Here is a 15,859-nt window from a genome sequence, read left to right on the forward strand (position 1 = left end):
AAAAAAGAAAAATGATCTAGTTATTATAGTGTTTCATAAAAATGAATAAAATGAAGGACATCATAATTATTCAAACTTCATTTTATCCATCAACGATTGCACTAGTTAATGAGTGTTAAGTGTACATACAGTGACACAGTATATACTTTATCGTTTTGACAACAGATTTGAAGAGAAGTTTGACGATTACAACATCATCATGTAAAGGCATTAGCCTGACAGGCTAGCAGAGGTAAGACTCCTTAAATCCTGACCTAGAACCTAACATTCTTGACACCCTGTGTTCAGCAAATCTGCCCATTTTAATCCCCAAATAATGTCTCCTTGTTATAATAATCTCTCTCACTTTGAATAAAAAGCAATGTTTATTATCAGTTAATAAAAAATGACATCATACTGTTAACTTGTATTCCTTTCATGTTGTGAAGTAGCTTATGGTTACCATTGTAAATAATCTATTTATATGAAAAATTTTCAATCTTACACTGTTTGGGGTCTAAAACACCTCTGGCCGTAGAATTTGACGGATGTCAATATTCAGGTCTTACATTATGTCGTCATGCTCAAGTTGAATTAGTTTGTCACAATTAATATCTACATGCATTTTGCCCTGGTTTCATCAACATTACTTTCTAATCGCATTTTGTCCGTCGTCGTGCATCGGTAAACTATTTACATTTTCGACTTCTTCTCCAAAACCACTTAACCAAATTAAATGAAATTTGGCAGAAAGTTACTATGGCTGAAGGTCAACCAAAACTGGTGAATTAATATGGGTCCCCCACCCCCCAGGGGCTGAGGGGTGGGGCCAAAATGGGTCAATTGACTAAAACTTCAAAAATCTTTCTTCTCTACTCTCAATATGGTGAGTCAAACGCTTTCAGAATGGGGTCTTGTGGTGCTTTAACTAAAATTGGTGAATTTCAGGACCCTGGGGTCTCACATTTGCCCCTGGGGAGGGGTAAACTTTTAGTAAGTTTATTAGGGAAATCACATTTTTTCCATTCTCCACTATTATTTGTTGGATTTGTATTGGAATCATTCTAACCGGATAACATTATCAGCATGGGAAAACAGTTTTGATGGTATGATGTGTTTGGCCCCTGACTGACCCCCAGGGGCTGATGGGCGGGCTAAAAAGTGTTCAAATGGACTGAAATTTCAAAAATCTTCTTCTCTACTCCTCATATTTGGTAGAATCAAAAAACTCTCCATAATGGAAGGGTCGGTATGGTTGCTTTTACCAGAATTGTGAATTTTCATGACCCTGGTGTCATGTTTTCCCCTGGGAGGGGGTAAAACTTACTATAGTTAATATAGGGAAATCACATTTTTGACTGATTATTTGTTGGATTTTGTATTGGACTCAATTCTAACCTGGTCAACATTATCACATGGGATAACAGTTTTTGATGGAATGCACATGTTGGCCCTGACTGAACCCCAGGGGCTTGAGGGCGGTGCTGAAAAATGGTCAAATTGACGAAATTTTCAAAATCTTCTCTCACTCTCATATTTTGGGAGAATCAAAAGTCAAATTGACTGAAATTTCAAAATCTTCTTCTCTACTCTTATATTTGGTAGATCCAAAACTCTCCATAGATGGAAGGATCCTGTGATGCTTTACCAAAGTGGTGAATTTAAATGAACCCTTGGGTGTCAACATTTGTCCCTGGGAGGGGATAAACCGTTAGTCTAGTTTATATAGGGAACACATTTTGACCATTTATTTGTTGGATTTGTATTGGGGACTCATCTAACCTGGCAACATTATCATCATGGGATAACAGTTTGATGGAATGCACATGTGTGGCCCTGACTGAACCCCAGTGGCGGATGGTCAGGGCTAAAAAGGGTCAAATTTACTGAATTTTCACAATCTTCTTCTTCCATGCCTCTATAAGATGAATCAAATACTTTTCATAGAAGGAAAGGGTTTTTCATGGTGTTTTACTTAAATTGTGAATTTCATGCCCTTTGGTATCAACGTTTGTCCCTGGGGAGGGGGTAAAACTTTAGTATATGTTTAATAGGAAATCACCTTTTTGACTATTATTTGTGGATTTGTATTGGAACTCATTCTAACCGTGGTTCAACATTATCAGCATGGGATAACAGTTTGATGGAAGCACATTTGGCCCTGACTGAACCCCAGTGTGTTGAGGGGCGGGTCTAAAAGGGTCAATTACTGAAATTTCAAAATCTTCTTCTCTATCTCTCATATTTGGTAGAATCAAAAAAAGTGTCAAATTGACCTGAAAAATTTCACAAAAATCTTCTTCTCTACTCTCATATTTGGTAGAATCAAAATCTCATAGATGGAAGTATCTGTGATGTTTTACACCAAAAGTGTGATTTAATGACCCTTGGGTGTCACATTTGTCCTGGGGAGGGGATCAACTTTATATAGTTTATATAGGGAAATCACACATTTTGCCCATTATTTGTGGTTTGTATTGGACCCATGCTAACGCTGGTCAACATTATCATCATGGGATAAGAGTTTGATGGCATCAACATGTTGGCCCTGACTGAAACCCCAGTGCTGAGGGGCAGGGCTAAAAGGGTCAATTGCGGAAATTTCAAAATCTTCCTTCTCTCAATGCCTCTAATAGATAAACAAATACTTTTCATAGAAGAAGGGTTTCATGGTGTTTTACTAAATTGTGGAATGTTTCATGACCGTTGGGTATCACGTTTGTCCCTGGGAGGGGGTTGAACTTCTAGATAGTTTTATATAGGGAAATCATCACCTTTGTTGAATATTATTTGTTGGATTTTGTAATTGGAACTCATTCTAAAACCTGGTCACACTATCAGCATGTGATAACAGTTTGATGGATGCATATGTTGGCCTGAACGGAACCCAGGGGCTGGGGGCAGGCTAAAATGGTCCAAATTGCTAAAACTTCAAAAATCCTTCTAATACCTACAGCTTAATGTAAGCACACCTTGGCCCTGACTGACCCCCAAGGACTATGGGTGGGGCCAAAAGGGTCAATAAATTACTGAAATATTTCAAATCTCAGGTGACCGTAAGGCCCCTTTGGGCCTCTTGTTTCGCTTTGAATTTCCTTGTGTTCTTGTTTGGCTAATTGATTCCTAGTTGAATATCAATCATAAAATGATTACGGAGTAAATGAGTGGTATTATCTGCTCCTGATGGTCTTTTATCTAATGTGAATACAGCACAAAAACTACTAAATAGGTGCTGTGATAGTCATTTATCAGAATCAGAGCTTTTGAGGTCCTCACAGTCTCTCCTTTATTACAGGCCTTTGCTGAGGAGCTCCACGAGAGGACGAGGAAAGAGTTCTGGGCGTATAGTCCTGATGAAGAGCTTGATGCTCAGGGTCTTCACAAAATCAAATACCAGGTAGGTTTTCTTCTTCAAGTTACCTAGCTGTTTTTATTAATTGAAGTAAAGGTGATGTTGTTAAAAAGATGATTTTTTTCTGGTTTTATAGCAAATTATTTAAAAAGAAATGAAAAAATAAAAAGCAAACCTACGCAGAGAACAGTTAATTGAAAATACAGTTTTGTGTTCAAAGAAACACATGCAATCAACCAAATAATTGAATTTGGCTAAATTGAGCTAGCCTGTTCTACCAAGGGAAAATTTAAATATTTTGAAAATTTCCCAAAAAAACTACATAGTATTCTTTCCCAAAAAACTTCATAGTTTTCATATAATGTCACTGTTTTGTCCATGCTTCACCTTGTCTTAGACCTAAGTCCACAGACACCTGCCTTGTCATCCATATGATTGCTTCTGGAATTAATTGGATCTTGTACCCCGTAAATAATGTCTGGGGTTTACTCCATATCTCAGATAGTCTGCAGATGACCAATGTGAAATTTATGCTTCTATTCTATAATATTCAGTGATCTTAAGGTTCAGTACCCCACTGCTGAAACACAAGCTTCTCAAACTTCTGAAAAATGTTTTAAGTCATTATTAGTAAGTTTAGTATTGTTTAACGTCTTATATCAACAGCCAACGTCATTCAAGGACGGCCTAGCAAGATGCATGCGTGTAGTGTGTGTGTGTGCACATGCTTTGGGTGGCTGTGGTGTGTTTTTGTTTTGTCTCCTTGTGATAGCGCAGAACTAATTGCCGACTTTAAAGGGCTAGTTTTATGTAAAATAAGTTCAAGAGCATCTCTAACTGTTTATTTCTTGTAGGGAATCCGTCCAGCTCCTGGCTATCCTAGCCAGCCAGATCACACAGAGAAAAAAATCATGTGGAATCTACTTCCTGCCAATAAGGTGGGTATCACCTCACAGAATCCTTAGCAATGGAACCAGCAGCATCTGTATCTGGACTATATTTTGGCAACCGCAAGCTTCCTACTTGCCACTGGAAAACTTCAGAAAGACCAAGTAAGTACAAATTTAAAGGGTTCTTTCATAAACTGGTTTTCACATCTAAGTTAATGTGAAGGAAGCTATCTTCAAAATTAAAACAATAAATTCAAATCTGTTATAACTACATTTAGTGCATTTTTGCTTGTGAAATATAGAAATTTATCAAACTAATAAAACTTATATTTTCACTGCAGCAATGAGCAGTGAAAATATAAGTAAACAGTGAAAATATAAGTTTTTTTTTTCGTTTTTGACCAATATCAGAGCGACCTTTTTACTCACCTCATTGAAACTTGCCGATTTTTCCAATGGAGGGAAGATAGATATATTGGTTATTTTGCTGTATTTCTGAAATATTCAGACTAGTTTTTGATAAAATACTCACTTGACGTTAGCTTTTAATGCACAGACTCTCCGATAACAGCAGAAAAACACTTAAATTGCATTGATCAGTCCTTTCAAAATGACGCTGTCAAGTTGATGTGGAGTAACGTCACAAAGAGATGACATCATGAATTATGTTACTGATTCCCGCACTTTTTGACAGTACATATGTATTAAATTTTCGATGTTTTAAATATTGGTTTTAGGTATATAAAATGCAAAATTGAGAAAATTGAATGGTTTCCTGTTTAACATAGCATATATTTCACTCGTATTATTTTGGCAGAAACTTTCCAAATTCACGTTTTGAAAGACAAAAACATGTCCACAAATACTCACTTTCTTAAACTAAATACTGTTTTGTTAAAAACTAAGAATTTAAGTATCAGTCCCCACCTACAAAGCACTGAGTTGTAGGCCTATATAGTGAGTACAACTGCTAGTACAGCCCTTTTTATTTTTTTGTATCATTGTCTTTGTTTTAAACCAAAGGAAACATTTGAAATCTCATTCAGATATTGTATTGTTATATTGTTGCTAGAAAGTGAGATCATTGTGATAATTTGCATTCATTGACTGACATCTATCTTAAAACATAGTTTTCATAACATATCTAAGTAAATACTTTTATTTAGAGTGAACAGTGAGTTAAATAATTTCCAGAAATAATTTAAAATGATGTAATTTTGCATCTATTTTTTTGTAACTTGTTGCTTATATAATTATCTTTCCAAACTTGAATAAAAAAAATCATTGGCAAAGCTTGAAATAAGTTTTCCCCCCTTTTCTTTATTTAAGTGAGGGAAGTAAGTGTTCATGCAAGGAATTTATTTCCAATAGCAAAATTATCTCCCCTTAGTTTTTGTTTGCTAAATGTGTCGCGCGTGAAATGTGTTTTTCCGGTCAAAAAAGTCGCTCACGCACTTTTTCCCCCATGAGAATTTAAAAAGTTGGCAAGTATGACCCAGTATTATGATATATATTCTGATTTTATTATTTTTTGTAGTTTTTGTATCAAAAGCCACAATTTGTTTGAAACTGTTATGATCTTCAGTTAAATGCTCACATGTTTTGTTTTTCAAGCTTTGTTATTTCAAAACCTGTTTATTTCCTTTCAGATAATGGATTATTCTAACAGGAAGAATATGCCAGTATCTGATGTTGAGAAGTGGCTTGGGTCTGTGTTAGCTTACGACCCAGAATAAGATTGATCTGAAATAACAATTACTGCCAAATATTTTAATGTATTTGAAGATCTTTAATGCATGACACCAAGTGGTATTTCAAATTTGGAACATTCCTTGTGGGATGATTTTTGACATTTTGGTTTTGGTGTTAAGGTTGTGCTGTATTATTCCAGTATGAAATGTTAATGAATTTTTAAATCCACCTGAACCATAAGTAATCAGATAATATTATTAACAACTGCACGAAGTGCAGAACTGGTACATGTAGGTTCCATTTCAGGTTTCTGGGGAAACATTTATAATTTATTGTTGTTTATCTTCAACTGAACAGATTAATAGTGTAATTGCAAAATATAACTATGACATTTACTTTAAATAATACGCTTAAAAACCATGACCATGAGAACCATGAGAGTAATTTTCCTCATTATACAGGATAATCTATATACGAAGATGTTGGTACTGTGGTATATCATTATTTTGTACCAGGGTGATTTTCCACTCCAAGCTGTAGTGTGAGATATTGGCAATAGAAATACCTGTAGTGAAATACATCATCATGTTGATTCGGGGGATTTTACAAATATCCTAAAGTTTTACTTGTCAAACTATGCTCTTAATGTAATTTATTTAAAAGACTATTTAGATACAATCACATTTCTCTATTAAAAATCACCTGTGAGGTTTTTTTTAGGTAAAATGAGGTGGTTGATCATTATTTCCATGAATACATGTAATTATGAGATTATAGGTAAAATATTGATCTCAAATGAACAAGGTTTAGATAACTATATGGACATGACTGCAACATACATACATATACATTAACTTATACTGTGTGCTTAGAATATTTGATACTTTGCTTAATCCAGAAGAACAAATAAGTGTTTTTATATAAAATCAAAATTCTTTTACTTGACGTGTGTTATATATATTTTCTGAACTGCTTCAGTTTTTAATATACTTTTAATATATGTTGACTTACTGATTTTTTTTTTTTTTTAATTTTTGAAACAAGTTTTTTATACATTGTATATCTTTTTTTTCTCATATAAATGTGATGTTCAAGCATAATATACTGTACATACAGATCTGAATGAAATATCAGTATAATTATTTGTTATAAGTCTGAAGCGGAATCTTTCAACAGGTTGTTTTTTGTGTATTGAGAACTGTTATTAATACGATATACCTGTTTGTACCCAATGTAAAGGACTTATACTGGTAGATTTTACTGTACACTTATTTTGGGGGAAAATGTCAGGAACATTCTATGTATTAGAATCTGATGACTGTTTAAAACTGGCGATCATGCATAACAAATATTGAATTAAGTACTATGTAATAAAAGGGGAAGGGCTTGATGCAAGTTAGATAGCTTGTTTCCAGTCCCTTGGTTTTATTGACAATAAAATATGTTTAAACTAAATTAAGCATTTAGATAATAGTATTATTGTGAAAGGATGAATATGAGAGGAACTTTCTCAGGAGCTTTAAAAAATCTAGAATTATTTTTAAACAGTCCTTACATGAGAAGTAGGTGTTTTTATGTGTATATGTTGTTGTTTGGTTTGAGTGGTGATGTTCGTTACTAAGTTGTCATAATAATAATATGTTGATAATGAGGAATGTGAGATTATATACAGATTATATTAATCAGATTAACATTATAAAACCAGGTCTGTGTTCTTGTGTTTTTAGATGACGTACCATCAGATACAGTGTACACCTCTATGACTAACGAGGAGATTTACAACCATGGACATATGTCTTGTTGTCTTAAATATCCTCTTCAATTAAGTTTATACTAAAAGTTGTTGCTTTTCTAAATATTGTCGGTGTTTGCACAATGAATGTGAAGATAGTTGTGCAGTTATGTTAATCAGAGAATCTCACTTGGTAAGGTATTGTACACAATGTATACTGTACGACCATCCAGCTCGCATTACAAAAGGTTTTGTCAAGTTCCTGGTTTTCTCAGTATTCCTAAACTAATATATTCTCCATTGGGGAGCGTTACTGGATTTAAGGAAAAAATCTTAGTTAAGAAACTGTCTTTAAATTCTGTGACGCTTTCCTGTAGGAAAATTTCAAGTTAAGGAATATTGATGTTATAACTGGGGGTATACATTATTACCAAAGATTATTGCATTGTACCACTCTATACTTATGGGATTAGCTTTCATCCCATCCTATTATGTTTACATAAAAAATACACAAACTATTATAATACATATTGCCCTTTTAGGATGCTGTTTTTGAAATAACTTAAATATGTGTATTTATGTATGTAAGGGTGTATCTTTAGCTCACCTGGCCCGAAGGGGCGCAATAGGGGAATTAAAGTAAGTCCTTTAAATCCCTAATAGTCATGAATGCCTTAAAGGATTTTGATGAAACTTGGTCTGGACCATTATTGGGCAAAGGAGAAAGATAAAATGTTGTATAAACTGAGGGTGTGGTTTCCCTGGGACCAGAGGGGCAGGGCCAAATACGGGAAATTGAGGTGAATCATTTAAATCGCTTCTAGTCCTAAACACCACAATGGATTTTGATGAAATTTTGTCTGGAGCATAATTAGGCAAAGGAGATCTTTTAAACCATTGTTGGATGAGACAGTTTAAAAGTAGGAAAATATTTGAAATATCTGGTATAATTTAAATGAGATTATTTTGCCATAATTACTGAAATATCCAGAAGAGCGATGAAGGCCCTCTGGGCCTCTTTCTGCAATTGATAAATTTGTATTCACTTTCTGAGCTGTGTTTTTATTTACATTGAATTACATGTTCATGCTATAATTAATATTTTTGTTGTTGGTTGTAAACACATATTATGATGATGATATCTTAGTGTTTTAAAAACTTTTGTGTACTGACTTGACTGAACAAAAGACACTGCAAAGTAAGGGGAGAACTGAGCAGATATATTAGCAAGGATTTCCCAGATGTGGGGATCACCCAGCAGTGAAGTGACAATCTTGACATCTTGGATACATTTTCGGCAGTTGATTTCTGAAGATTGCTGGGAATTCCCTGTAGATATTGTGACTGCAGTAACAACAATCTCCATTTTGACTGGTATCCAAGTTCTGTCACTGTGTATACCTATAATTCAGTAACAACAATCTCCATTTTGACTGGTATCCAAGTTCTGTCACTGTGTATACCTATAATTCAGTAACAACAATCTCCATTTTGACTGTTATCCAAGTTCTGTCACTGTGTATATCTATAATTCAGTAACAACAATCTCCATTTTGACTGGTATCCAAGTTCTGTCACTGTGTATACCTATAATTCAGTAACAACAATCTCCATTTTGACTGGTATCCAAGTTCTGTCACTGTGTATATCTATAATTCAGTAACAACAATCTCCATTTGACTGGTATCCAAGTTCTGTCACTGTGTATATCTATAATTCAGTAACAACAATCTCCATTTTGACTGGTATCCAAGTTCTGTCACTGTGTATACCTATAATTCAGTAACAACAATCTCCATTTTGACTGGTATCCAAGTTCTGTCACCGTGTATACCTATAATTCAGTAACAACAATCTCCATTTGACTAGTATCCAAGTTCTGTCACTGTGTATATCTATAATTCAGTAACAACAATCTCCATTTTGACTGGTATCCAAGTTCTGTCACTGTGTATACCTATAATTCAGTAACAACAATCTCCATTTTGACTGGTTCATAGGTTCTGTCACTGTGTATACCTATAATTCAGTAACAACAATCTCCATTTTGGCTGGTATCCAAGTTCTGTCACCGTGTATACCTATAATTCAGTAACAACAATCTCCATTTGACAGGTATATAGGTTCTGTCACTGTGTATACCTATAATTCAGTAACAACAATCTCCATTTGACTAGTATCCAAGTTCTGTCACTGTGTATACCTATAATTCAGTAACAACAATCTCCATTTTGACTGGTATATAGGTTCTGTCACTGTGTATACCTATAATTCAGTAACAACAATCTCCATTTTGACTGGTATCCAAGTTCTGTCACTGTGTATATCTATAATTCAGTAACAACAATCTCCATTTGACAGGTATATAGGTTCTGTCACTGTGTATACCTATAATTCAGTAACAACAATCTCCATTTTGACTGGTATCCAAGTTCTGTCACCGTGTATACCTATAATTCAGTAACAACAATCTCCATTTTGGCTGGTATCCAAGTTCTGTCACTGTGTATATCTATAATTCAGTAACAACAATCTCCATTTGACAGGTATATAGGTTCTGTCACTGTGTATACCTATAATTCAGTAACAACAATCTCCATTTTGGCTGGTATCCAAGTTCTGTCACTGTGTATACCTATAATTCAGTAACAACAATCTCCATTTTAACTGGTATATAGGTTCTGTCACCGTGTATACCTATAATTCAGTAACAACAATCTCCATTTGGCTGGTATCCAAGTTCTGTCACTGTGTATACCTATAATTCAGTAACAACAATCTCCATTTTGACTGGTATCCAAGTTCTGTCACTGTGTATACCTATAATTCAGTAACAACAACTCCATTTTGACTGGTATCCAAGTTCTGTCACTGTGTATACCTATAATTCAGTAACAACAATCTCCATTTTGACTGGTATCCAAGTTCTGTCACTGTGTATACCTATAATTCAGTAACAACAATCTCCATTTGACAGGTATATAGGTTCTGTCACCGTGTATACCTATAATTCAGTAACAACAATCTCCATTTTGACTGGTATATAGGTTCTGTCACTGTGTATACCTATAATTCAGTAACAACAATCTCCATTTTGGCTGGTATCCAAGTTCTGTCACCGTGTATACCTATAATTCAGTAACAACAATCTCCATTTGACAGGTATATAGGTTCTGTCACTGCGTATACCTATAATTCAGTAACAACAATCTCCATTTGACTAGTATCCAAGTTCTGTCACTGTGTATACCTATAATTCAGTAACAACAATCTCCATTTTGACTGGTATATAGGTTCTGTCACTGTGTATACCTATAATTCAGTAACAACAATCTCCATTTTGACTGGTATCCAAGTTCTGTCACTGTGTATATCTATAATTCAGTAACAACAATCTCCATTTGACAGGTATATAGGTTCTGTCACTGTGTATACCTATAATTCAGTAACAACAATCTCCATTTTGACTGGTATCCAAGTTCTGTCACCGTGTATACCTATAATTCAGTAACAACAATCTCCATTTTGACTGGTATCCAAGTTCTGTCACTGTGTATATCTATAATTCAGTAACAACAATCTCCATTTGACAGGTATATAGGTTCTGTCACTGTGTATACCTATAATTCAGTAACAACAATCTCCATTTTGGCTGGTATCCAAGTTCTGTCACTGTGTATACCTATAATTCAGTAACAACAATCTCCATTTTAACTGGTATATAGGTTCTGTCACCGTGTATACCTATAATTCAGTAACAACAATCTCCATTTGGCTGGTATCCAAGTTCTGTCACTGTGTATACCTATAATTCAGTAACAACAATCTCCATTTTGACTGGTATCCAAGTTCTGTCACTGTGTATACCTATAATTCAGTAACAACAACTCCATTTTGACTGGTATCCAAGTTCTGTCACTGTGTATACCTATAATTCAGTAACAACAATCTCCATTTTGACTGGTATCCAAGTTCTGTCACTGTGTATACCTATAATTCAGTAACAACAATCTCCATTTGACAGGTATATAGGTTCTGTCACCGTGTATACCTATAATTCAGTAACAACAATCTCCATTTTGACTGGTATATAGGTTCTGTCACTGTGTATACCTATAATTCAGTAACAACAATCTCCATTTTGGCTGGTATCCAAGTTCTGTCACCGTGTATACCTATAATTCAGTAACAACAATCTCCATTTGACAGGTATATAGGTTCTGTCACTGCGTATACCTATAATTCAGTAACAACAATCTCCATTTGACTAGTATCCAAGTTCTGTCACTGTGTATACCTATAATTCAGTAACAACAATCTCCATTTTGACTGGTATATAGGTTCTGTCACTGTGTATACCTATAATTCAGTAACAACAATCTCCATTTTGGCTGGTATCCAAGTTCTGTCACTGTGTATATCTATAATTCAGTAACAACAATCTCCATTTGACAGGTATATAGGTTCTAGCTGTCACTGTGTATACCTATAATTCAGTAACAACAATCTCCATTTGACTGGTATCCAAGTTCTGTCACCGTGTATACCTATAAGTTTGTAATCACGAATCTCCAGTTGGGTGCTGGTGAATTCTTCCAGTTGCTGTTGGTCATCTTGGGGTGTGTGTTTTGTTTAGTTTCATTTGCTTTAGGGTGTTCTCTTGGGTCTTCAGTTGACACTGTCATTTGTCTGCCTTTTTTGACTAGTATGTTTTAGTGATGAGTGTGTGGTCCTTTTGGTTTGTATCTGCGTTATGTGTTTTTGTAGTGTTGTTTGTCTATTTTTTGTAGTCTCTTTTGTTCGTGCCCTTTTGTCCTTGTAGCTTTCTCGGGTTTCGGATGTCCACCTGTTTTATACCTTGTTAGGGGGGTTAGTGTTCATTTGGTGTACAAAACATGGTCTTGTTGGTAAATGTTTAGTCGTTGTGCATGTGCTCTTTTTTTGGAGCTCGGAGGGTGTTAGTTATGGGTCCTATATTTGGATTGTTGTTAAGGTGTCAGTGAACAACATCTCCATTTTGTCTGGTATCCAAGTCTGTCACCGGATACCTATATTTCAGTAACAACAATCTCCATTTGACTGGTATCCAAGTTCTGTCACTGTTGGGATTGCCGATAGATTTTTCAGTGAACAATCCCTTTTCTTTGCCATTTGGGGACTGTATCCAAGTTGCTGTCGCATCGTTTGGGGTGGTACTTTTACCTATAATTCTTAAAAGGTCGGAGCTCGTGCCATTTTGAATGGTATCCAAGTTTCTGTCACCGGTATACCTATAGTCAGTAAAACAATCCGCCCTTTTGACGGTATCCAAGGTCTGTCACTGTGTAGCCCGATAATGCCAGTAACACACAAGCCCGCCAGGGTGACGGGGAGCCAGGGTGTCTTTGCACGTGGGATGATGGTTGGGTGCGTGAGAATGCAGGACAACAAATCTCCAGGGGGACGGGTAGCCAAGTGTCTTTGGTTCACGGGGGATAAGCCTTGGGGGCTCGTCAGGCATATCGGAGGTGTGTTGGGGTGGGGAACAATGCGCGCAGGTTGGGACGTGTGTGTGTATCCAGAGTTTCGGTCGACTTGTGGGGGGGGTTAGGTAAGCCTGAGATGGCAGTGAGTTCAGACTAGGGTTGTACCTGGTAGCCAAGTTCGGGCACGGGGTATATCGATAACAAGTAAGCAGAGCCAAGCGCCCATGTGGACGGGAGCCCAGTTCGTGTCACGGTGTATACTTATAGATTGTCGCATTTTTGTGGGTAACAAACGTAGGACGAGCGAGTCTCCATTTTGAACTGTTAGCCCAGTTCGGCCTGTGTATACCTATTTATGATTTGCTATGGTTAGCAAAAGTGCACACGCGGAAAGGGGGGGGCCAGGGGAAGGGAAGGCACGGGAAGCCCCCCGGAACCAAGGCAGCAAGTGCGGTCCAAGAGAATGGGGCGGGGGGCGGGAGGGGTGGGAGTTGCTGGGGGTTGGAAGTGTGGGTGAAAATAAACGGGCACGGGCCAAGGAGGGTAGAGGACTGTCTGCGGTTGTAGGAGGGTGCTGTGTGTGTGTTTCGTCAGAATGGGGATGGTGGGGGGTATGGGTGGTTGGGTGGTCACTGTGGCAGCTGGTGGGTGGGGGAGAAAAGGGGACTGGGTGTCAGGGTTTGGGGCACGTTGTTTTTTTTTTGGAGGGGGGCGTGGAGCAAAAGTTTGGGGGTGGGTGTGGATCTATTTTTCGGGTTGTTTGTGCTGGTGTGGTGCCTCTCATGTGTATCTAGGGGTGGAGACACTCTCCCTTACAGATATAGTCTCGCGTCATGTGGGTGGGTTCTAAGGGAAGCGGGACCGGTGAACCGAACAGCCGGGGGGGGCGCCCAGGGCCATGGAGTTGTGGGGCAAAAGGGGGGTGGGGGGAAACGATGGAGGAGACCAAAGAGACAGGGGGGGGGGAAGCCACAAGCAAACAAGGAAAGGAAAACAGGGGAGAAAAGAAGGGGGGGCGGGGGGTGCCGGACGCGATGTAACGGAAGAGGGGGCAAGGCCGCGACAAGCCGGGAAGCCCGCGCCGAAGGGACACGCAGGACAAGACGGAGGGAAAGAAGGGAGACCGCGGGAGAAAGAAGGGAAGAACGGTAAGGGGGGGGGGAGACAACCCCCGGGCAAAGCGCCACAGGACCGGGGAAGGACAAGCGAAAGGGGGCGAGACAGGCCCCCCGCACAGGGGGGGACACGGGCGGGCGGGCGGCAGGGCGAAAAAGGCGGGAAAAGGAAAGGGAAGACACAGGCAGACAGGGGCAAAAGAAGGTGTGAGGGGAAAGGGGCACAAGGAACGGGCAGAGATTCAGCTGGCCGGGGCACAAGGTTGCCGTCCGCAGCGGCGGCAACGCGACAATACCATGGCTAGGAGAGGGGACAGGGGAGGACACCGGGAGGGAGAGGCGAACAGCAGGAGAGTGGGGCACGATGGGGGGTTCTGTTGGGTTGGTCTGTGTTCAGAGACAGTTGCCGCAGGAGGGATCAGGAGTACACGCCGGGTCTGGTGACTAGGACAGTAGAACTGCCTGTTTTGGCATTGTGATGGACGTTGGGAGCACCCCAGGAGGAACCTAGGAGGTCGGCACACTTCCCGCAGAGTGCTGGGGGGGGGGGGGACCCGCTGGTGCTGTTGTGTACCCGCACGGACACACAGAGACCGTGCGACACACACCCGCAGGACGCGGGACACCCGGGGCTCTTGAAGGAGGACACGGCCCATTGCCTGTTGCAAGGACGCACCACAGGCCAAGAGGTGTTGTGGGCCCGTGCAGAAACAGTACTCACGCAAAGGACTGTACACGGCCGGCGAGAAAGGGCCACACGCGGCAGGAGACGGGGGCGCACACGCCGGCAGGAACATAGGACACACACGCCAGCAGAGACAGGAGTGACACACACGCCCGCATGAGGACCCGGAGGACACCCGGCATAGAGTGGGAGGCCCCGACCCTTGCAGAGACAGGGACTGACGCACAGTGGTGTGTGGGGCCCGGGCAAGGGAGGTGGAGTACGCGCCGGCCCGAACGAGGTTTCGCGCACACGCGGCAGTAGGACCAGGCTGGGCACGACGGCCCGCAGGAGGACAGGGGGGGGGGACTCACACGCCGGCAGGGACAGGAGGACCACACCCGGCAGAGTGGGCGCTCGGAGACAGCGGCCGGGAATGGGCCCCGCGAGTGGACGGAGAGTACGTGGGGGGTCCCACGGGGTGTTGTGGTGTGGTTCCGCAGGTGGTGACAGAGCACGCACACCCCGCGGCAGGGAGGGGGCCACACGGCCGCAGGAAGAGGAGGCCACCCGGCATATGGCAGTAGGGCCCCCAACGGGCGCCTGAGACGCGTGTAGGACGCGCTGCGGTCGGCCTGCAGAGACAGACAACACCCGGCAAACAGGGGGACGCGACTGTGCAGACCGGACGCCACCCCGCGAGACAGGACCACACCCCAAAACAAACACGCCCAAAACAGAGACGTGGCACACGCCCAACAAACCACCCAACAAACCCCCAAAACCACCCCCAAAGAACCACACCCCGCCAAACAACCACCCCACAACAAGGACCCCACCGGCAGAAAAGGACACCCGCAGAGACAGAACGCCCCCCACGAGACCAGAGACCCACCGCCGGCAGAAGACAAGACACCGCGAGACCGGGACACCCGCAGAACAGAGACACCGGAGCAGAAGACAGAGTGAC

The 15,859-nt window shown here is 40.0% G+C and overlaps 2 long non-coding RNA genes across 2 annotated transcripts; both read left to right on the forward strand.

Moving 5' to 3' along the window:
- Positions 1 to 215: 215 nt before the first annotated feature.
- Positions 216 to 4,281, forward strand: LOC117319576. The gene is made up of 3 exons (XR_004530772.1): positions 216 to 232; positions 3,275 to 3,376; positions 4,186 to 4,281. It is a non-coding gene; the product is annotated as an uncharacterized LOC117319576 (long non-coding RNA).
- Positions 4,282 to 4,343: 62 nt separating this feature from the next.
- LOC117319577 lies at positions 4,344 to 8,792 on the forward strand. Its single transcript, XR_004530773.1, has 2 exons — positions 4,344 to 4,383; positions 5,871 to 8,792. It is a non-coding gene; the product is annotated as an uncharacterized LOC117319577 (long non-coding RNA).
- The last annotated feature ends 7,067 nt before the right edge of the window (positions 8,793 to 15,859 follow it).

This window comes from Pecten maximus, unplaced genomic scaffold (assembly GCF_902652985.1).
Source record: "Pecten maximus unplaced genomic scaffold, xPecMax1.1, whole genome shotgun sequence".
NCBI lineage: Eukaryota > Metazoa > Mollusca > Bivalvia > Pectinida > Pectinidae > Pecten > Pecten maximus.